This window comes from Rhinatrema bivittatum, chromosome 2 (assembly GCF_901001135.1).
Source record: "Rhinatrema bivittatum chromosome 2, aRhiBiv1.1, whole genome shotgun sequence".
Lineage (NCBI taxonomy): Eukaryota > Metazoa > Chordata > Amphibia > Gymnophiona > Rhinatrematidae > Rhinatrema > Rhinatrema bivittatum.
Window position 1 is genome coordinate 783910478 of NC_042616.1, and position 23648 is coordinate 783934125.

The following is a 23648-nucleotide window of genomic DNA, read 5'->3' on the forward strand; positions in this document are numbered from 1 at the left end:
GCGATTTACAAGTATTATATTCACAAAATAAAAACATAAAATACAATTAAAGCAAACGAGCAGAAAAATCTTTTTTAATCGCAGACATTTGCATAAAGGAAATCTTAGTTAGGCATTAACGGATGTCTTGCTTCAGCAGAAAATTTTTTAAATACATTCTGAATTTTTTAAGGGAGTCTTCTAAATGAAGCTCAATGGGTGGCGTATTCCAAAGGCATAGTGCAGCAGCTGAAAAGGCTGACATTTTACAGCAAGACAGGTATGGTGAACAAATGGGATATAAAGGAAACCTCGTTGAGAGAATCTCAGCTCTCTGGATGATTTATAAATTTTTAATAGTGCATTGGACCAAGGACAAGAATGTGAACTCAGTACGGTAGTTTAAAAGTTGTCATACAGCTTTTACAATGAATTCTTTGATTTATTTTATTTTATTTATTTAGGGCTTTTTTATACCGACACTCATGATACCAATCATATTGTATCGGTTTACAATAAACAGCGGTGCAATAACATTAACATCGATGTGAACAGTAGGCGAAGAGAGAAAAAGTGAATGAAAGTTACAATAAACAGGGGCACTTGAACTGGGAGGAGGAAAGCCAGAGGTATGGCTAACATAGAGATAAATAATACTTAGTCTCAGAAATAAATAATATCTAGACATCTACTTAGGACTATAATAATCACTTGTACTCAGGATTGAATATTATCAAATATATACATGATATCCTATACCTAGGGCTGTGGAATATCATATGATTCCTGGCTAAATAGTATTTGTTCATAAAACTCTCAGGACTGATTAATATAACGACAGAAGCCATGTCGGGGATGGGGAACGTCGATTGGCGGATCAAGGTGAGTTGTAGCAGCAGGGGATGTCAAAGATCAGGGAAGGCTTGTAGAAATAGCCAAGTCTTGAGTTTCTTTCTGAATGTCTGCGTGCAAGGTTCTTGTCTAAGGTCTGGGGGCATGTTATTCCAGATGGTTGGTGCTGCTGCCGAGAAGGCTCGATCTTTAGTGGATGAGAGGTGTGTGAATTTGGCTGGGGGGGGGGTGTGTAGCGTATCTTTGTATGCTTCTCTGATGGGTCTGGAAGAGAAGTGTAACGTGAGAGGGTTGTGTAAGTCGATGGGTGTTCTATTGTAGATAGCTTTATGGATGATGGTGAGACACTTGTGTAGAATTCTGAAGTTTACTGGGAGCCAGTGTAGGTTTTTCAGGATAGGTGTGATGTGGTCTCTTCTATTGGAGTTTGTTAAAATTCTGGCAGCCGAATTTTGTAGCATCTGAAGTGATTTGGTGGAGGAAGTGGGAAGGCCTAGCAGAATGGAATTGCAGTAATCTAATTTGGAAAATATAATGGCCTGGAGTACCGATCTGAAGTCTTGAAAATACAGTAGCGGTTTGAGTCTTTTTAGTACCTGAAGTTTGAAGAAGCAGTCTTTGGTTGTGTTGGTGATGAACTTTTCTAGATTTAGCTGGTTATCAATTATAACTCCGAGGTCTCTTGCTTGATCAATTGGAAGCCAATTTAGCTTTTCAAGCACAGGAGAAATGTGTTCATGCCATTTAGTACCTGTGATTAGTCTAGTCTAGCAGCTGAAATGAGAAGTTGTAAAGGGTATAGTAAATTAGATGGAAGACCAAATAGAAGACTGTTGCAATAGTCGATGTTGGGAAAAATGATTGCACGTACAATAAGTCCAGACTTCTCTAATCATTGCCTGGTGCGAAGGTGGCAGACCTCAAGCGTCACCTAGATAGGATTATGGACAGTGCTGGGGAGGAGCCAGCTGTCATGGTACATGTGGGCACCAACGACATAGGAAAATGTGGGAGAGAGGTTCTGGAAGCCAAATTTAGGATTTTAGGTAGGAAGCTGAAATCCAGAACCTCCAGGGTAGCATTCTCTGAAATGCTTCCTGTTCCACGTGCAGGTCCCCAGAGGCAGGCAGAGCTCCAGAGTTTTAATGAGTGGATGAGACAATGGTGCAGGGAAGAGGGATTCAGCTTTGTAAGGAACTGGGGAAACTTTTGGGGAAAGGGGAGACTTTTCCGAAAGGATGGGCTCTATCTTAACCAGAGTTGGAACCAAGCTGCTGGCACTAATTTTCAAAAAAGGAGAGAGAAGCTTTTAAACTAGAAAAAGGGGAAAGCAGACAGTCATTCAGCAGTGCATGGTTTGAAGAAATGTATCCTTGAAGGATACTAATGAAACAGGAGAGTTAGGGCATCCCAACAGAGAGGTCCCATTAAAAGCAAACATAGTCCATATGCCTATATGTAAAAAATCACCAAAGCTATTGATTTCTGAATTATCCCAAACAACTGAAAAGCAGGTTGTTAATACAAACAAAAAAAACCACACTTTGAAATGTCTGTATGCCAATGCCAGAAGTCTAAGAAGTAAGATGGGAGAGTGTATAGCAGCGAATGATGAGATTGACATAATTGGCATCACAGAGACTTGATGGAAGGAGGAAAACTAAGGGACAGTGCTATATCAGGGTACAAATTATATCGCAATAATAGGGAGGATCAACTTGGTGGGGGTGTGGCACTTTGTCCGAGAGGGTAGAGAGTCCAACAGAATAAAGATCATACAAGAGACTAAATGCTCAGAATCTATATGGGTAGAATTCCCATGTGTGTTGGGTAAGAGTATAGTGATAGGAGTATACTACCATCCACCTGGACAAAATGGTCAGACAGATGATGAAATGCTAAGAGAAATCAGGGAAGCTAACCAATTTGGCAGTGCAATAATAATGGGAGATTTCAATTACCCCAATATTGACTGGGTAAATGTAACATCAGGACTTGCTAGAGACATAAAGTTCCTGGATGTAATAAATGATTGCTTCATGGAGCAATTGGCTCAGGAACCAACAAGAGAGGGAGCTATTTTAGATTTAATTCTTAGTGGAACGCAGGATTTGGTGAGAGAGGTAACGGTGGTGGGGCCACTTGGCAACAGTGATCATAACATGATCAAATTTAAACTAATAACTGGAAGGGGGACAATAAGTAAATCTGCAGCTCTAACACTAAACTTTCAAAAGGGAAACTTTGATAAAATGAGGAAAATAGTTAGAAAAATACTGAAAGGTGCAGCTGCAAAGGTTAAGTGTTCAGCAGGCTTGGACATTGTTTAAAAATACAATCCTAGAGGCGCAGTCCATATGTATTTCACACATTAAGAAAGGTGGAAAGAAGGCAAAACAATTACTGTCATGGTTAAAAGGTGAGGTGAAAGAGGCTATTTTAGCCAAAAAAAAAATCCTTCAAAAATTGGAAGAAGGATCCATCTGAAGAAAATAGGATAAAACATAAGCATTGTCAAGTTAAGTGTAAAACATTGATAAGACAGGCGAAGAGAGAATTTGAAATTAAGTTGGCCATAGAGGCAAAAACATTTTTAAAATATATCCGAAGTAAGAAACCTGTGAGAGGGTCGGTTGGACCATTAGATGACCGAGGGGTTAAAGGGGCTCCTAGGGAATACAAGGCCATTGCAGAAAGACTAAATGAATTCTTTGCTTCCGTGTTTACTTATGAGATGTTGGGGAGATACCAGTTCCGGAGATGGTTTTCAGGGGTGATGAATCAGACAAACTGAACGAAATCACTGAACCTGGAAGATGTAGTAGACCAGATTGACAAACTAAAGAGTAGCAAATCACCTGGACCGGATGGTATGCTTCCTAGGGTACTGAAGGAACTAAAAAATGAAATTTCTGATCTATTATTAAAATTTGTAACCTATTATTAAAATCATCCATTGTACCTGAAGACTGCAGGGTGGCCAAAGTAACCCCAATATTTAAAAAAGGCTCCAGGGGTGATCCGGGTAACTATAGACTAGTGAGCCTGACTTCAGTGCCGGGAAAAATAGTGGAAAGTATTGCCAAGATCAAAGTCATAGAGAAAGACATGGTTTAATGGAATACAGTCAACAAGGGAAGTCTTGCCTAACAAATCTGCTTCATTTTTTGAAGGGGTGGTTAAACATGTGGATAAAGCTGAACCGGTAGATGTAGTGTACTTGGTTTTTGAGAAGGCGATTGACAAAGTCCCTCATGAGAGGCTTCTACGAAAACTAAAAAGTCATGAGTTAGGAGGCGATGGCCTTTCGTGGATTACAAACTGCTTAAAAGACAGGAAACAAAGTAGGATTAAATGGTCAATTTTCTCAGTGGAAAAGGGTAAACGGTGGAGTGCCTCAGGAATCTGTACTTGGACCGGTGCTTTTCAATATATATATAAATGATCTGGAAAGGAATATGAGTGAGGTTATCAAATTTGCGGATGATACAAAACTATTCAGAGTAGTTAAATTACAAGTGGACTGTGATACATTACAGGAGGACCTTGGAAGATTGGAAGATTGGGCATCCAAACGGCAGATGAAATTTAATGTGGACAAGTGCAATGTGTTCCATATAGGGAAAAATAACCCTTGCTGAGATACACGATGTTAGGTTCCATATAGGAGTTACCACCGAGGAAAAAGATCTAGGCTTCATAGTGGATAATACTTTAAAATCGTCAGCTCAGTGTGCTGCAGCAGTCAAAAAAGCAAACAGAATGTTAAGAATTATTAGGAAGGGAATGGTTAATAAAATGGAAAATGTCATAATGCCTCTATTGCTCCATGGTGAGACCGCACCTTGAATACTGTGTACAATTTTGGTCGCCGCATCTCAAAAAAGATATAGTTGTGATGGAGAAGGTACAGAGAAGGGTAACCAAAATGATAAAGGGGATAGAACAGCCCACTATGAGGAAAGGCTGAAGAGGTTAGGGCTGTTCAGCTTGGGGAAGAGATGGCTGAGGGGGGATATGATAGAGGTCTTTAAGATCATGAGAGGTCTTGAATGAGTAGATGTGAATCGGTTATTTACACTTTCGAATAATAGGACTAGGGGGCATTCCATGAAGTTAGCAAGTAGCACATTTAAGAATAATCGGGGAAAATTCTTTTTCACTCAACGCACAATAAAGCTCTGGAATTTATTGCCAGAGGATGTGCTTAGTGCAGTTAGTGTAGCTGGGTTCAAAAAAGGTTTGGATAAGTTCTTGGAGGAGAAGTCCATTAACAGCTATTAATCAAGTTTACTTAGGGAATAGCCACTGCTATTAATTGCATCGGATCTTCTTAGTTTTTGGGTAATTGCCAGGTTTGGCCTCTGTTGGAAATAGGATTCTGGGCTTGATGGACCCTTGGTCTGACCCATCATGGCAATTTCATATGTTCTTATTTCATGGTACAAACAGATGCCTCAGAGGTAGGCTTGGGGGCAGTCTTAGTCCAAGAGAAAGATGGCCAAGAACACACCATAGCATACATTAGCCGGAAGCTGATGCCTCTGGAGAGGTGTTTCTCAACTATTGAGAAGGAGGCCTTGACAGTTAAGTGGGCCTTAGAGGCCTTTCAGTACTACCTGCTTAGTATGGCAATTCAATATCTTTATTCCTTCCCTGGGTCAATTTATCACCTCACCTCTGTGCAGATGACATACACCTTTTGGTTCCACTGAAAACAAAACCATGTCATTGCCATTACCAACCTAAATAGGTTCCTGGAAAAAATTGCTTGCTGACTGTGCCAAAGGAAACTGAGCTTAAATCCAAAGAAAACAGAAATGCTATAGATCCGTGGGAGGTGGTGGCTGGGTTCATGCTTTCCAGTGAAGCTGGAGGGAACATCATTATCTCCTAACACCCAAATCCGGAGCCTAGGGATAACACTAGATTCCGAACTCACAATCAAACCTCATTTGCCAAAAATGACCAGAGCTGCCTTTTTTTCAAACTCCATCTTCATCCACATTCCTGTCCTGGACAAGACAACTTTTACATCAGCCTTCTAAGACTCTTGAGATTTCCTGCCTGACTATTACAATGCTCTATGGCAGGGGTCAGGAACCTTTTTGGCTGAGAGAGCCATAAACGCCACATATTTTAAAATGTAATTCCATGAGAGCCATACAATATGTTTAAAACTAAATATAAGTAAATGTGTGCATTTTATGTAAGATCACACTTTTAAAGTACAATAAGTCTCTGAAAATATTACACCAGGCCTTAAGACACCAATACATCTCCTATTAGGAAAACGGACCAAGTCAGGCTGCTATAGAGTCCTACACAGAAACTACACGCCAGCAGAAAACCTCACCTGAATCACGTACTGTCCCTCACCTAACATAGAATAAAGAGACCAAAACGCATAACAAGAAGCATACAGAAAAAACTGAATTGGAAACTGCAACAAGCCAGAGTCTCTGTATGCAGTGTAACAAAGGAAAAAAGAAACATCACCCATCCTTATAAAACAAATCAAGAAATATAAAATCATCAGCAGTAAAACTGTACTAACAAAAAGAACATATTTCGAAACAGCTAATGAGTGGAATATCCAATAATTAAAAACACATATAAAACATTTCCAGATACCAACAAAATATTTCAAAATAGCAGACACAAAGACCCAGTAATGAAAAATAATAAGGATGCAAACATTTTTTTGCTCTGCATACCTGGGAACGTTTGATATCCAGGTGTCCTGAGATTGTTCTGAATTAGCAGGAGGTGGGGTGGTTTGCTTGGAACTTTCTCCTCTCTCAGTCACATACCAGCGCTGGCTCTCAATGACACACCTATACACACATGCTCTCAGTACTCACATATACACGTTTTTTCTCACTCACTTATATAGGCTCTTAATTACACATTTACACACATGCTGTCTATCTTTTCACGCTTACACACACACACAGGCTTTCAATCACATAAATACATGCTGTCTTTTTCTCTCACACACAGACTCATTCACATGCTTACAAACATGTCCTCTCTTTCTCTCATTTACACACAGGCTCTCAATCACATACTCACATGCTCCCTCACCTAAATCAGCTCTCAATCACACACAGGCACACATGGTCTCTCTCTCTCATTTAAACACAGGCTCTCAATCACATACTCACATGCTCCATCACCTAAACCAGCTCTCAATCACACACAGACACACATGATCTCTCTCTTACTTATACACACAGGCTCTTAATCATACATACACATGATTTCTCTCACACACAAAGGATCTCAATCATACACACATACTCTTTCACACAAACAGGTTTTCAATCACAAACTTACACATACAGGTTCCCAATGGTAAACTTACATTCATGCTCTCTCTCTCTCTCACAGGCAGGCTCTCAATCACAGACATACTCTCTTTCACATGTACAGGCTCTCAATCATTCACATACATGCAATCTCTCACTCTCTCACACAAACACACACACACACACACACACACACACACGCCCCCCCCCCCCTTGCGGCCCGGAAGAGGAAGTGAAGAGTATCGGGTGCCTGCGCGGCAAGAAGAGGCCACGCTAGTGCGCTCGGCATCGGCCCGAAGAAAAGAAGACTGCAGCGCGGCTCGGAGGAAAATGAAGAGGTTCAGCCGCGGCCGATGGGACTCCGCCTCCGCGAGGGCTGAAAATGAAGAGGTTAGCGTTGGGAGGAGGCTGCTGCTGCTGCCGCGAGTTCCCGGGGTGGGGGAGAGAGAGAGTGAATGAGCGAGCAAACACACATGCTTGCTCGCTCATTCACTCTCTCTCTCCCCCACCCCCGCCCCGGGAACTCGCGGCAGCAGCAGCCTCCTCCCAACGCTAACCTCTTCATTTTCAGCCCTCGCGGAGGTGGAGTCCCATCGGCCGCGGCTGAACCTCTTCATTTTCCTCCGAGCCGCGCTGCAGTCTTCTTTTCTTCGGGCCGATGCCGAGCGCACTAGCGTGGCCTCTTCTTGCCGCGCAGGCACCCGATACTCTTCACTTCCTCTTCCGGGCCGCGAGGGGGGGGGGGCGAAGAGAGCACGCCGGTGCCGCTGACTCCAGCTGTCCTGCCGCGTTCCGCCCGGGCTGACAGCATTTTAAGCCCGGGCGGAGGAGGACCGGGGAGCAGCTGGGTCAGCGGGAAAGTGTGGCGACTGTCTGCGAGCCAGATGCAGCCCTCAAAAGAGCCATGGGTTCCCGACCCCTGCTCTATGGGGTAGATTTTGAAAGGGTTGCTCGCGTAAGATAGGTGCGCAACCCATGAAAACCTACCCCTGTGCGCGCCGAGCAAGCCCTGGGGTTTCGAATAACGGGCTGGCCGGGGGTGTGGCAGTGGTCCGTGGCATGTCCGGGGGTGCGGCATCCGTGGGCGGGGCCAGAGGCGTGACGGTGGTGCGGGGGCGGGGCTGAGTGCTCCGGCACAACGGCCTGTGCCGCGGCAGGGAGCCAGCAGTGTGCGCAAGTTATGCCTGCCAGAGGCAGGTGTAACTCCATGAAATAAGGTGGGGGGGGGATTTAGTTTGGGCTGGGGGGTGGGTTAGATAGGGGAAGGGAGGAAAAGGTGGTGGGGACAAAAAAAAAGTTCCCTCCGACCTCGGAGGGAACGGAGGCAGGCTGCTCGGCTCGGCGTGCGCAGGTTGCACAATTGTGCATCCCCCTGCGCGCGCGCAGACCCTGGATTTTATAACATTCGTGCGGCAGCGCGCGCATGTTATAAAATCGGGCGCAGATTTGTTCGCGCCGGGTTGCGCGAACAAATCTGTGCCCTCACGTAAGTATAAAGATTTGCCCCTATATGCCTGAATACCGAACACCCTGAACAGCTGCGTACATCTGATACAAAATGTGGAAGCTCATATGATCATGAAAATGGCAAATTTACTACACTGGCTACCATCGTTGCAAGCTACCTGACTCTAGCCTATAAAAATCCTCCATGGTTTGGCACCCATCTACCTAAAGAAATCTCTTACCACATATGTGCTTACCTGCACTCTTCATTCTACTTCCCTGGTTTGCCTCATAGTACCTCCCCCAAGGGAAATGTGCCTCACCAATATCAGAAAGAGAACATTTGCAGGATTAGTTCCTATCCTGTGGAACTCCTTACCAGTTCTTATCAGACTGGCCCAGGATCTCTCCTCTTTCAGAAAATCAGTGAAGACCTGGCTATTTGAAGCAGTTTTTGGAGCAAACCAGCAAGTCCGCATCCTGCCCAATCACTCCCATTAACATGCCCCCTGCCCGGTAATCTCTCTTGATATAAATCTAGCCTCCACTCCCTGCTGTACTCTGATTTTTGATTGTGATATATCCTGGGCAACTTTCTCTACTCTCCTCTAGTTCATTGCAGGACTCCTTACATTGACTTGTTTATTGCATGTTGTGCCTTGTACAATTGTTATTCCCTGTACTTAGCTCATTTTTATATGCTCTGTCGGAGTTTGGTACTTTTCCGCTATTTATTCCATAAGACTCCACAATGTCACCGAATCTCTGATTGTAATATGTTTTGATCTCCTTGGCTGTAAAAGCACCTCATAAATAATGATAATGAATTATTTGCCGTAAAACTAAATTCCTAAAATGTAAAGGTCAAATTTGTCTCCCTTCTGTTGGCGTTTTGCACAACCCAAAATCACTGTTTCCTTGCGTGGGGATAGAGGAAAACAGGAGGCCTCCAATCAAAAGGAAAAGATCCCTTAGTTTCCAAATGGGGGTTCCATGCTGATATCCACTCCCCTTCTCACTCCACGTCTCATCTGGGTGGCCAAAATATTGAGGTGCTTGTAAATACTGTTTCCTTTGCTCTTCTGTTATATCAGTCTTGAATTGGATTTAGTCCCACATCCAGTTGCTGGAGGAGAGAGTATTCCTTTCTTTTTAATCCGGTGACATCACTACTACTTACTTGTGGTACAGTGACAGGTAAATCTAGTGTTCTCTGCCTCCAATTGATGGAAGAGCTATTGATTGAGCAAAGGTATTGTATATCTTGTTGGCCTGTTTTATCTGAGACATTCAATTTTTTGGGCTATGCATCTGTGTTTTTTTTTTTTGTTTGTTTTGTTTTTACAGAGTAGCGAACCAAAATTTGGACATGCTCCCATTCTCATCAAACGGTTATTGAATTGGACCAATTACATTGCATATACCGTATATAATAGTAAGGAAAAGAGGAAAAGGATCCTCTAAAATTTTTAAATCTTCACTACTTATTCATTTCTCAATGGTAAGATGAACAAATGTTTGAATACCTTAAATTTTGGGGTTCAAGGGAGCGATAAGCGAGATTAAAGCTGCTTAAAATAATGTTAGCTTTCATCTTGGAGTTCATAGGGCCGATTTTAAGCCCTCCATTGGCCAATACTTAATGTTACGCTCCTGCGGCAGACAGAAATGCCTGCATTGCAACAGAAAAATCTGCACAGCATTAAATTGTGGTGAATAAACTGAATATGTAAAAATATATTTATGGCCTTGAACAAACTCTAATTAAAAGAAAAATTGTTTCTCTTGCATTGTTAGAATCAACAATTTCTTCTGTTCGAAGACTGTAGACCTTTTTGGAAACAGCTCATGCACAGCACTGCATGGCTACATATAAGCAAAACTCATATCACATCTGTTTTTTAAACCAGAACTTTATGTAAAATGTGATCAGTCTTTTATAAGACAGCATACTTTCTACCTTCCCTGTTCCATGTATTTTGATGTAAACAGATATGATGTAACCACTAATATCGGTATAAAAAAGCCTTTAAATAAAATAAATAAAATAGTATTAAATCTGAAACGTCTTTGAATAATTAGATTTCTATGCTTTGTAAACAGGATAACGGATTAGATATTTTATCTACTGTAATAAAAAAAAAAAAACCCTCAGAAGCATGAAGCATGGTATCTTTATAACTTCTAGGAGCTTTAAAGTTTCAAATAGGAAATTTTTTTTAAAAAGAAAAGACAAATCTCTTCTATTTATTAAATAGAACTTTCTATTGCAGACATTGAAGAGGAATATGAGAACAATTTTGTGTCCCTTGCAGAAATGGGAAATCTTTAAGAATGGAAAGATTTTTTTTTCTGTAATGGATAAAGATGTACTTACAGCATTCTTCCTTAAGGTTGGCAGAATGTAAATTAGTAGAGAGCCATGACGCTGAGGTAGATCTTAAAAATTACACATGCGCGTACTTTTGTTCGCGCAACCGGCGCAAACAAAAGTACGCCACGCGCAAGGCTGCGCAAAATCGGCATGAGTTGAGTCAGGACCCTAGTATTACCATCAAAGGGGCAGATAAGGGGGGAGTCCTTGTTATAATGGACACCTCGGATTATGAGACTGAGGCCTGGCACCAATTGAATAATGAGCATTTGTGACTCCTTACATATACTTTGTTCCTAAAATCCACAAATCAATGGAGAAACCACCGGGACGACCTATCGTTTCCGGAAGAGGTTCAGTTTTTGAAAATGCAGCCAAATATATTGATAACATTTTACAACCTCTAGTTAGGAATATTAAATCTTATGTTAGAGATTCTACAGCATTTATCAATATGTTTGAGCAATTAAATACAGTTGAACTTAATAGTTGGCTTGTTACAGCAGATGTTACATCTTTGTACACCAATATTCCCCAACAGGAAGCTTTATTAATCATAGATATGTCTTTAACCAAATTAGGGGTACGGACTTCCAAAAAATGTATAATTAATCAGCTCGCTGAAATCGTAATATCTAAGTTTTATTTTCAATTTCACAATAATTTGTTCAAACAGATTAAAGGGATTCCGATGGGATCGCCTTTAGCGCCTTCAGTCGCCTGCCTATATTTAGCTGCATATGAAGAAAAATATTTATATACATCTACATATTTTAACCAAATACGGTTTTATAAGTGGTATATTGATGACCTCTTTTTCATTTGGGTTGGTGATAGGCAGGAGTTATCTGATTTTGAACAGTATTTGAATGTTTGTGATTTGAATTTAAAATTCACTATGCAATCTAGTGTAAAGCAATTACCATTTTTAGATATTATGGTCAGTTTACATAATGGAAATATTTTGACCTCTATTTATATCAAACCCACTGATAGGAATACCACTTTGTATTTCCAAAGTTTCCATCCTAAGAGATTGAGAGAAAGCATACCGATTAGTCAGTTTTTACGATATCGGCGTATATGCTCCACTGTTAAGGAATATAAACAACATGCTATGACCCTTATGCTTAAGTTTAAGGAAAGAGGGTATCCAGCCAGATGTATCAAGCGGGCATATAAAAGGGCATTGTATGCAGACAGAAATTTTATTACAACTTAGGTCGCGTAATAATGTCATGAGACCTATCTGCTCATTACCATTTTCTACCAAATCTCATCAGATTAAACAAAGTATCTTGAAACACTGGCACATTGTACAATCATTGCCAGGCTTTGAAGAGCCACCCATCTTCGCAATGCGTCGAGGTGTGAGTATTAGATCCATGTTAGCTAGACCACAAGCATTAATAGAGCAAGATAACTGGGGACAGTTTTAAATGCGGGGGGTGTTCTGTATGTCAAAACGTGTGGGAGATCAAAACCTTTAAAGCTGCACATTGGAAGAATTCCTTTACCATAAGAGGTCGCTTCACATGTGAGTCTAAAATGGTTATTTATGCCATTATTTGCCCTTGTGAACTTGTGTATATAGGGTTTACTACGAGGTGTGTGAGACAGCGCATTGTTGAACAAAAAAAAAAATCATAGCATAGATCATATGAGATTTTTTGTAATTCAGCAATGCCAGGTACTCCAACAGGGAGATATTACCAATATTCATAGGAGAATTGAACAAAAATATATATATATCAGTGGGATACAATTTACCCCCGAGGTCTTAATGATATGATAGAGTGGGAGGCATTCTATGGAATTTAATAGTTCAGGTGCATTGATGTATACTACATTTGGGATTTCCTTGTAAATGTTGTAGATAGTATTTGGTTGATGTCATTGGTAATGATTAATCTTAACCTGTTGATTTTTTCATAAATATACTAGCGCGAGTATCTACAGTGAGTTTTGTGCTGGTTTGATGATCTCTTTATGTGAAGAAAGACAGATAATTTTGAATGGCAACGTTGTGATTTTGGTTGCTTAGTTACGTTCAGTGCAAAATAAGAGAGACAATTACTGATTGGAGGAGATGAGATGTTTGCGTAGGAGGCTCGCCAATATGTGGGTGAATATGACTGGATGAAGGCAATTTAAATAGATGGCGTTTTTCGCGGTTGGTATTTGGTTATTCGGGAAGTTGGAGAAGAGGCACTGAAGCCGGCAAGGATGCAGGAAATCTTGTTGAGATATGTACCTTTATGATTGGTAAGTGTATGCGATACAGATAGTGAGTAAAAGTTAAGCATTTTTAGAAGTTAAGTTCGTGAATGGGCGACCAGTGGAAATAAGTTCATGTGCGACAAGATAGACATGACAGTGTATTGTATTAATATATACAGGGTAGGAGACAAGACCGTGGTAGTTTAAACATGCACTTTAATGTATTGGGCATTTGCATTGCAGGTGGTTAAGATTGAGAGTCTCCCAATTCGGAGTGCCATTAAAATATGATGAAGAGACATGTTTGATATTGATGCAAATTCCCGATACTGATGCAAAATCGTGAAATGGATGTTCGATTTTGATAACATATTGTATGTGAATGAGGTGGTGAAAATTTTAAAGTTCAGGTAGGAATTTTTTCTGGCATTATTCAATAAATGTTAGGAGGTTTACAAATGTGAGATATATTAGAATAAGTTGGTGATTAATATTTTAATGTTTTTTACATAGTCCGATGCTTTGTGGGGACAATGTCTACATAATCGAGAGGCGTTTGGTTTATTTCTTTGAAGATGTGCCGTTAAACATGGTATATAATCAGCAGTAGAAATGCCATCAACCCAATGACGACATGCTGAATGATAATGAATATAGTATCTAAGAAGCAAATTTTCAAATATTAGGAGTAACAGCATAAAAATACCACAGTGTTTGAACCATTGAGGTTCCCTGAGGAAGCCTGGTAATTCAGGCGAAACGAGAATCTCGTCGGAGTATTGTAAATCACGTTAGTGGGTTTCCGGTGAATATTGTTTAATAAATAGGATATACAATAGATATTGATTTGGTGAAAATTTATGTATCATGTATGTGATTATGAATTAGATAATGTATAAAGTCATATGAGTATATATGTATTAGGGTTTTATGTGTGAATGGTGTGAATGGTAGTATGTATGGATGTATAGTGGTTAAGACATGTAATGTGTTGTCTTAATTTTAATTATAGGCATAAAAGATTTCCTCACAAAGTTGGATGTATACAGTGTATGATTTAAAATGTTGTATATGCAATAAAATTGTGGCATTTCATATTGCCGAGGTTCCTCTGTAGTTGTGATTTCATTTAAGGGTTGCTTCAGTTAATAGCTTTTGGGGATGAGCTTAGAAGTCTTTTATGTTGAATACACTGGCTGTTAGTCTAAAATGATACATGATACTTTTAAAATTGCCTTTCATAGGAAGGCTGATTTTTTTGAAGAACTAAAATTTAAAAAAAATAAAACCGAAAAGTTAGGCCTAGGACCAATTTTTGCTTTATTTCATGGTCATTCTGTGGTTGTAGAAGAACATAAGAAATTGCCATGCTGGGTTAGACCAAGGGTCCATCAAGCCCAGCATCCTGTTTCCAACAGAGGCCAAAACCAGGCCACAAGAACCTGGCAATTACCCAAACACTAAGAAGATCCCATGCTACTGATGCAATTAATAGCAGTGGCTATTCCCTAAGTAAAATTGATTAATAGCCATTAATGGACTTCTCCACCAAGAACTTATCCAAACCTTTTTTGAACCCAGCTACACTAACTGCACTAACTACATCCTCTGGCAACAAATTCCAGAGCTTTATTGTGCATTGAGTGAAAGAATTTTCTCCGATTAGTCTTAAATGTGTTACTTGCTAACTTCATGGAATGCCCCATAGTCCTTCTATTATTCGAAAGTGTAAATAACTGAGTCACATCTACTCGTTCAAGACCTCTCATGATCTTAAAGACCTCTATCATATCCCCCCTCAGCCATCTCTTCTCCAAGCTGAACAGCTCTAACCTCTTCAGTCTTTCCTCATAGGGGAGCTGTTCCATCCCCTTTATCATTTTGGTTGCCCTTCTCTGTTCCTTCTCCATCGCAACTATATCTTTTTTGAAATGCGGTGACCAGAATTGTACACAGTATTCAAGGTGCGGTCTCACCATGGAGCATTTCAGAGGCATTATGACATTTTTCGTTCTACTAACCATTCCCTTCCTAATAATTCTTAACATTCTATTTGCTTTTTTGACTGCTGCAGCACACTGAGCAGACGATTTTAAAGTATTATCCACTATGATGCCTAGATCTTTTTCCTGGGTGGTAGCTCCTAATATGGAACCTAACATCATGTAACTACAGCAAGGGTTATTTTTCCCTGTATGCAACACCTTGCACTTGTCCACATTAAATTTCATCTGTCATTTGGATGCCCAATCTTCCAGTCTTGCTAGGTCCTCTTGTAATGTATCAGTCTGCTTGTGATTTAACTACTATGAATAATTTTGTATCATCCGCAAATTTGATAACCTCACTCGTCGTATTCCTTTCCAGATCATTTATATATATATATATATATATATATATATATTGAAAAGCGATGTGATGTACACACTAACACTGGTATAGAAAAAGATTTTAAATAAAAATAAATAAGCACCGGTCCAAATACAGATCCCTGAGACACTCCACTATTTACCCTTTTCCACTGAGAAAATTGACCATTTAATCCTACTCTCTGTTTCCTGTCTTTTAACCAGTTTGTAATCCACGAAAGGACATTGCCTCCTATCCCATGACTTTTTAGTTTTCTTAGAAGCCTCTCATGAGGGACTGAGTCAAACGCCTTCTGAAAATCTAAATACACTACATCTACCGGTTCACCTTTATCCACATGTTTATTAACCCCTTCAAAAAAATGAAGCAGATTTGTTAGGCAAGACTTCCCTTGGGTAAATCCATGTTGACTATGTTCCATTAAATCATGTCTTTCTATATGCTTTACAATTTTGTTCATAAGAATAGTTTCCACTATGTTTCCCGGCAATGAAGTCAGGCTCACTGGTCTGTAGTTACCCGGATCGCCCCTGGATCCTTTTTTAAAATATTGGGGTTACATTGGCCACCCTCCAGTCTTCAGGTACAATGGATAATTTTAATGATAGGTTACAATTTTTAACTAATAGATCAGAAATTTCATTTTTGAGTTCCTTCAGAACCCTAGGATTTTATTATACTTTTTAATCCTTAAGATCCAAAGGTCAAAAGATGACTTTTGAAAAAGTAGGAAAATGAACTCCTGGAATATCTAGGTCATCCATTGTCTTTCAGATCCACCTATTGGCTTCTACAAAAAAGTGGCCGCCTTTAAGAATTTTACCAAAAATGATTCCAGTTAACCAAATACAGTGCCTGAATGTAATCAGCTTTGAAGTGCCAAAAGCAGAATATAAATAAAATAAACCATGGACCAGTGGTCCTGTTTTTCTTACAATACCTGAGATCTTACAAAACCTGAGATCTGCTAATAAGGCTCTACTAACTGTCCCCTCTGTTAAAACAGCACTCCTCACGTAAGTAAGGGAAAGAGCACTGTCACTGGCTGGTCCCGAATTATGGAACACCATGCCACTCAAAATAAGGCTGCAGAGTAATTTGAAAATATTCAAAACCAATCTGAAAACCTGGCTTTTTAAACAAGCTTTTTATAAAGATAAAGAGAAGGAGAAAAATAGTTGATAAGGACGCACCAAACTAGAAATTGTTACTTGTAACCTACAAATACATATTAATGTTAAATCCATACCGCCTAATGTGTTCCTAACATACAAGCTTAGCTTACATGCATAGTTTATGGTATTAAATTGTTACCGTACTATGATGGCACATGATTAATCTGTAATCTATACCACTCATATTTTTCATCATTGTGGCTTGCTGTAAATCGTTGTGATGGTTATTTAACTTAACGACGGTATAGAAGAGTTTTTAAATAAAAATAAATAAATACAGTTATGCCCTAGAGCTAGCCTCTCCATTATAAAGAGCTACAGAGTATTGCCATGCTAACTACTATAAGCAAATTGCTGTGTTGAAAGCATTGTTCCATTCAAGGAATAAACATATTCAGGTAAATTTTCAAAGGATTTATACATGTAAATGCAACATAATATAGCAATTTTCAAAAATAATTAACCTGTATTAACTTCATTTAACATAAGAAAAGCCTACTGACAATTCAATGGCATATATTATAGCAGGAGTAGGCAACCTTTTTGAAATGTGGCAAGATTTAAGTTGGGGGTAGGTAACTCTGGTGCTTGATGTCACAAGCCGGTCAGCACCCTGATCTGCCAGATTCCTTTCACACAACTCTTAAATATTAATTTTAATTGATTTAAGTTTTCCGATAAAATATTCGTTTAAAAATATGAATGAAACTGTTTTTCTCATGTAAAAACAAAATTATAAAAATAAGAGAAATCTCACTCCCTCTCCCTCCTCGCTAATACACCCCCTGTTAGGAAAACAGAACAGGCCAGGTTACTATAGATTTCTATACAGAAACTACACGCTAGCTACAGAATACCTTGCCTCAGTGACACATGAAGAACCATACCAAATTCAAGGTAGTGGCTATAAACAAAAGTATAGAAACATCAAAACAAAAACTGAATTGGAACTGCAACAAGTCAAACTCTGAAACCAGTGCAACAATGAAAACAACATCATTCTCCATAAAAAAATTAGGAAATATAAAATATCAATAAAACCATATGAGTAAAAATATATATTTCCAAATAGCCAAATAGAATAACTTCCAATAATTAAACTCATTCACAAATTTTTTACAACTTTCTAAAAACCAACAAAAATTTTCTAAACAGCAAAACCATCAAATAACACCCAATAATTAAAACTAAGGATAACACCCCCCACCCTCAAAACTGCTCTCCATACCCAAGATCTTTTGAGACCTAGATCATCATAAATTACTTGGAATGTGAGTCGCTCTCTCGCTCTGTCCCACTCTTTGGGACCGATGCAATTAGGTACCTAATCCCCTTATGCAATAAAGGTATTACACTTCCACAATGCGTTTCCAACGCGCTGCAAAACTAATAGTGCTCATAACATGCAAGTGCACGTGAATGAGGCTATTAGTTATTTACTCCCAATGCAAAAAAAGTGTGTCCAAAATGCACATTTTTGCGCTCAGAAATTAACGCCTGCACAGAGCTGAGTACTCCCAAAAGTTATACAGAAAAAACTGCTTTTCTGTATATCCTCCTACTTAATATAATTTTGTGTTAAGTAGGAGGAGCAAAATCTTAAATAAAAAAGTGCTGGTGGTCAGGTTCAGGAAACAGATGCACAGTTAAGCATCAGTTTCCCGAACTCCTCGCTGTGTGCCGAGTAGGAAAACAGATGCTGATAATTTCGGTGTCTGTTTTCCTAACTGGCGGACGGCTGATCGCTTGCCGCTGTCAAGGAGGTGCTAGGGGTGCACAAGCGACCCTAGCACCTCCTTGACAACGTGACCCCTAATTTGAATATTGCATGGCGCCCCCAGGAGGGTTGTCTGGTAGTTTGTTAGGAAAGCGGGTGCTGAAGACTCGGCACCCACTTTCAACGCGATCATTTTGCATCGGCCCCTTTGTCTTGCACGCTCTCCCACATGCAGTTGCCTACACGCGCTTGCACGCGCTCTCCCACATGCAATCACTCTCAGAAACCCATCAGCACAGAACACGCACACATAGGTTCACCCTCAGGGCATGGGCTCTGAGGGTGAACCTATGGGGGCATGGGCCTCTTTTTCACCCAGAGGGATGGGGTCCAGTGGCAACTGTTGGATTCTCCTTCTCTCTTTAACCACCCCAGTGTGGGCTCAGTGGCGGACTGCTGGGCCTCTTAGTCTTCCGCTACCAGAGGGTTGTGAAGCTGCGAGGACAACTAGGCAACCTGGCCCTTCCACGCTGATTGCTGGAGGGAGAGTAGAGGGGAATCCTTCTGCCCACCCACTCTTGCAGGGATGGTGGGGAAACAGTGAGAGTTTAAATGTCTTTGCCAAGGAAGAGAACATTCTGGAACTGCACTATGAGCTCGCGGCCATGGAGGATTCCATGTATGCGCCCCCTGGACCTAACCTGGAGGAGTGCATCGAGTTGGACAGCGTTAGCAGGAAGCAGAAGCTACTGGTAGAGAGCCAGAGGTTGGAGGACAAGCTGAGGGATGCCATGAGCGAAGGTGAGGGGCTGGAGCCCAACAAAGGCAGCAAAACCTTGCATAAAAATTGTGAAATTGGCATGGGGAGGAAGAAATTAAACATGTATCTGAAGAAGGGAATCCTCTCCCTGGTGGAGAATGAGCTGGTGAGGTTCATGCTGGAGGAGAGTATGCATAAGACAACCATCGGGGTCTACCTGGGAGTGAGGGAGGACTTCAGTATCACAATATTGCTGTCCTGTTCGTGTCTGTGAATCTACATGAGTTCACAGACCTGAACCTTATGCAGGCCTTGCAATAGTTTTTGTGAAGTTTCCAGCTGCCTGGAGAGGCCCAAAAAAATTGACCGCATGATGGAGGATTTCGCATAGAGATATACTACCTGTGTAACCCAGAAGTGTTTGTCTACAGGCACCTGCTACAGCCTGTCTTTTGCATCATCATGCTGAATACCTGCCTGCACCACCTCCAACAGGTGAGACAAGCCAAGGATGGAGCAGTTCATCTCCAAGAACAGTGGCATCAACTACAGAGTGGACCTACAGAAAGAGCTGCTGCGGAACCTGAACAGAGTGTCTGAAATGAGCCCTTCAAGATTCCCGATGATGACTGCAACGACCTGACTCACACATTTAACGCTGACCGTGAGGGATGGCTACTCAACAGATGCATAAAGACTTGGAAGAGGCGCTGGTTTATGCTGACTGACAGCTACCTCTATTTTGAATGCAAAAAAAGATAAGGAGCCCCGAGGGATCATTGCCCTGGATTCTCACCCTTCCCCTGAATTATAGTGATTTTCAAAAGCCCATTTGAATATGTAAAATGCTTTTATACACGTAAAACGCAGTTTTAAATGTGTGTAAATCCTTTTGAAAAGCAGGCCTTTAGAATTTAATCAGTATTCTTTGTGACTCCTAGTGGTTAGAGCAGTGGGCTATGAACCAGGAGACCAGGGTTCGAGTCCCGCTGTCTCTCCTTGTGACCTTGGGCAAGTCACTTTACCCTCCATTGCCTCAGATACAAACTTAGGCCTGGATTTATCAAAATGCGGTTTTATGGTAATAGGGAGTTTATCGCAATTTGCACTAATACCTATGCGAAGAGCTAAGATACCGCAAATTGAGATGATTTTTTCGCACTCTGATAAGTGCCAGAATGTGGTATTTCCTACATGCAACCACTGGGGGGACCATGTTTACTACCGAGAGAGAGAGAGAGACTGACTAGCCATAATGCCCTGACCCTGAGATCAGCAAACAAAGCACTACTAACTGTTCCTTCAGTCAAAACAGCAAGACTAACCCAAGTAAGGGAAAGGGCACTGTCCTTAGCAGGACCTATACTATGGAACACCATGCCATTAGAAATCAGATTACAAAGAGAAATCAAAACCTTCAGGAAAAGTTTAAAAACATGGCTATTTAAACAAGCGTATCACAAAGAGAATGGAGAGTACAGTTCAGGGAAGTGTAGGAAGTGGTCAGTAGAACACCCACACACATCACCTTAATCCAGCGGTTCTCAACCGGTGTGTCGCGACACCCTAGTGTGTCGCCAAGCACCGGCTGCTGTGTCACGTCCTCGGGGTCTCTCCCGCTGCTCTTTCTTCCCTGCTGCCGTTGCCGCTGGGCTATCAACACGTTCAAGCCCAGTGGGAACGGCAGCAGTGCTAAAAAAAAGCTGTGGCACTTGTGGCTGGGCCTTTTCTTCTTCCCGCACCTGCTCCCCCACCCCCCGTGACCCGGAACAGGAAGTGAAACGCGGTGCACGGGAAGGAGAAAGAGCCGTGCCGCGTGATAAAGTAGCAGCGGCGGCTGCAGCATCGGCCCCCGAGTAATTGAAGCAGACGGTAATCGGGAAAGGAGAGAGCAGCGTGAGCCTCCCGCGGCCGATGGGATTCTTCTTTCTTGGCTTGCGGGGGCTGGAGGAGGAGGCTGCTGCAGCTACCATTTGTGCTCGGGGAGGGGCGGGGAAGAGGAAGTGAGTGAGAGAAAGAAGCAGCCAGCCTGCGTATGATTGAGAGAAACTGGTCAGAGAGCTGTTGTGTGTGTGTGTGTGTGTGTGTATGTGAGAGACAATGAAAGTGACTGCTCAAGGAGATGACTGATGTGTATGTGAGAGTGTGAGACATTAGTCAGGGAGGTGACTGATGTGTGTGTGTGAGAGAGAAAAAGCATTGAAGTGAGAAATCTGGGTATGTGAGAAAGCATGGGCGTAAGAAGCCTGCTGTGGGGGGGGGGGGGATGTGTGTGAAAGAAAGCATGGGAGTGAGAAGCCTGATTATGTGAGAGAGCATTGGAGTGGGAAGTCTGTGTGTGTGTGTGTGTGTGTGCATGCATGAGAGAGAGAGACTGGTTGGTAAGGTGACGGTGTGTGTGTGAGAGAAAGAGACTGGTGTGTGTGAATGTAAGAGAAAGAATGTGATTCAGGGAATGAGAAGCCTGTGCACGTGGAGAGCGAGCATGGAAATGAGAGAGAGACTGGTGTGTGTGTGTAACAGAGAAAGTGATTATGGGAATGAGAAGCCTATGCATGTGAAGAGAGTGAGCATGGGAGTGAGAAATCTGGGTGTGTGTGAGACACAGCATGGGAGGGAGAAGCCTGATTATGTGAGAGAGAGAGCGTGGGAGTGGGAAGCCTGTGAGTGTGTGCATGCATGAGAGCGAGAGACTGGTTGGTAAGGTGACGGTGTGTATGAGAGAAAGAGACTGGTGTGTGTGAATATGAGAGAGATAATGTGATTCAGGAAATGAGAAGCCCGTGCAGTGGAGAGCGAGCATGGAAATGAGAGAGACTGGTGTGTGTGTGTATGTATGTGTGTGTAACAGAGAGAAAGTGATTTTGGGAATGAGAAGCCTGTGCATGTGAAGAGAGTGAGGATGGGAGTGAGAACCTGGGTGTGTGTGACACAGCATGGGAGGGAGAAGCCTGTATATGTAAGACAGAACATGGAAGTGGGAAGCCTGTGTGTGTAGGCATGAGAGAGATCAGGTGACTGGTGTGTGTGTGTGTGTGTGTGTGTGTGTGTGAGAGAGAGAAAGTGATTATGGGAATGAGAAACCTGTGCATGTGAAGAGTGAGCATGGGAGTGAGAAACCTGGGTGTATGTGAGACACAGCATGGGAGTGAGAAACCTGTATATCTGAAAGAACATGGGAGTGGGAAGCCGGTGTGTGTATGCATGAGAGAGATCAGGTGACTGGTGTGTGTTTGTGTGTGTGAGAGAAAGAAAGTGATTATGGGAATGAGAAGCCTGTGCATGTGGAGAGAACAAGCATGGGAGTGAGAGACTGGTGAGTGTGTGTGAGACAGAGAAAGCGATTATGAGTGTGAGAAGCCCGTATATGTAAGTAGAACACGGGAGTGGGAAGCCTGTGTGTGTGTATGGCATGAGAGAAACTGTTCAGGAAGGTGACTGGTGTGTGTGTCAAAGGCTGTTTGGGAGATGATTGGTGTGTGAGAGACAGAAACTGGTCATGGGGGCATGACTGGTATGGTGTGTGTGTGTGTGTGTGAGAGACATGGGCATTAAGGAAGAGGACCATGAGTATAGAGCTTAGCCTCTACTGCTGCTTCTGCTGTGTGCTACGGCCTGCATGGAAGAGGAGTAGGAGAGCTGCTGGAGGGGGTAAGTAAAGGTGGCTTTTAAAGTTTTTTTTTTTTTCTTGATTGATTGCCATTTTAATTATTTATTATGTGATGTGTCTGCTTTTTTTGAAATATTTTATTGGTGTTTGGAGAATTTTTAATAGTTTTTATGAGTTTTTAATTGTTGGATGTTATTCTGTTCATATCTGTTTAGAAACATTTATTCTGCTTATTAGTATAGTTTTACAATTATTTCTGTGTGGGGATCTATAGCTGCTTGCTAGCTCTGTTTTCCTAATAAGAGGTGTATTGGTTTTTAGGGCCTGATTTAATATTTATAGTGTTGCCATTTCATAGATAGGGTTGCTCCTGTTTGAGTGTATTCCATAATACAGGTGTAACTGTGTGCGGATTAGTTTATGTGCATTACTACAGATCCTGGGAGTATGTTAGGTCTGTTCTGTGTCTGTTACCGAGATGAGATATTTTACTAGCATGTAAGAGTTTTATCAGTCTTATTTGTTGTGTTTTCTCAAGAGGACATGCATTGGTGGTAAACTGCTGTCTTTTCATAAGTAGGGCTATTGAGCCTGGAAGTAGAAGGAGTTTGAGTTGCTGTTACTGAGATGACACCAGAACCAGAATATCTTTTTTGTAGGGTGAATTGTATGGGGAATGTCATAATTCTGCTTTACATCCATTATTGTGGGTCAGGGGGGTTCCCGTGGATGCAAACTGTACTTTTATATCTAGCCCCCTGACGATCATGGGTCAGTGTGTCACGCATGTGAGAACCATCTGTCAGGTGTGTCCCGACAGAAAAAAGGTTGAGA

The 23648-nt window shown here is 41.5% G+C and overlaps 1 protein-coding gene and 1 pseudogene across 3 annotated transcripts in view; both read left to right on the forward strand.

The window, feature by feature from the left end:
* KHDRBS3 (KH RNA binding domain containing, signal transduction associated 3) overlaps positions 1-23648 on the forward strand; it is a 738992-nt gene that overhangs the window by 93082 nt on the left and 622262 nt on the right. The window lies entirely within an intron of this gene.
* Positions 19110-20018, forward strand: LOC115085992 (annotated as a pseudogene).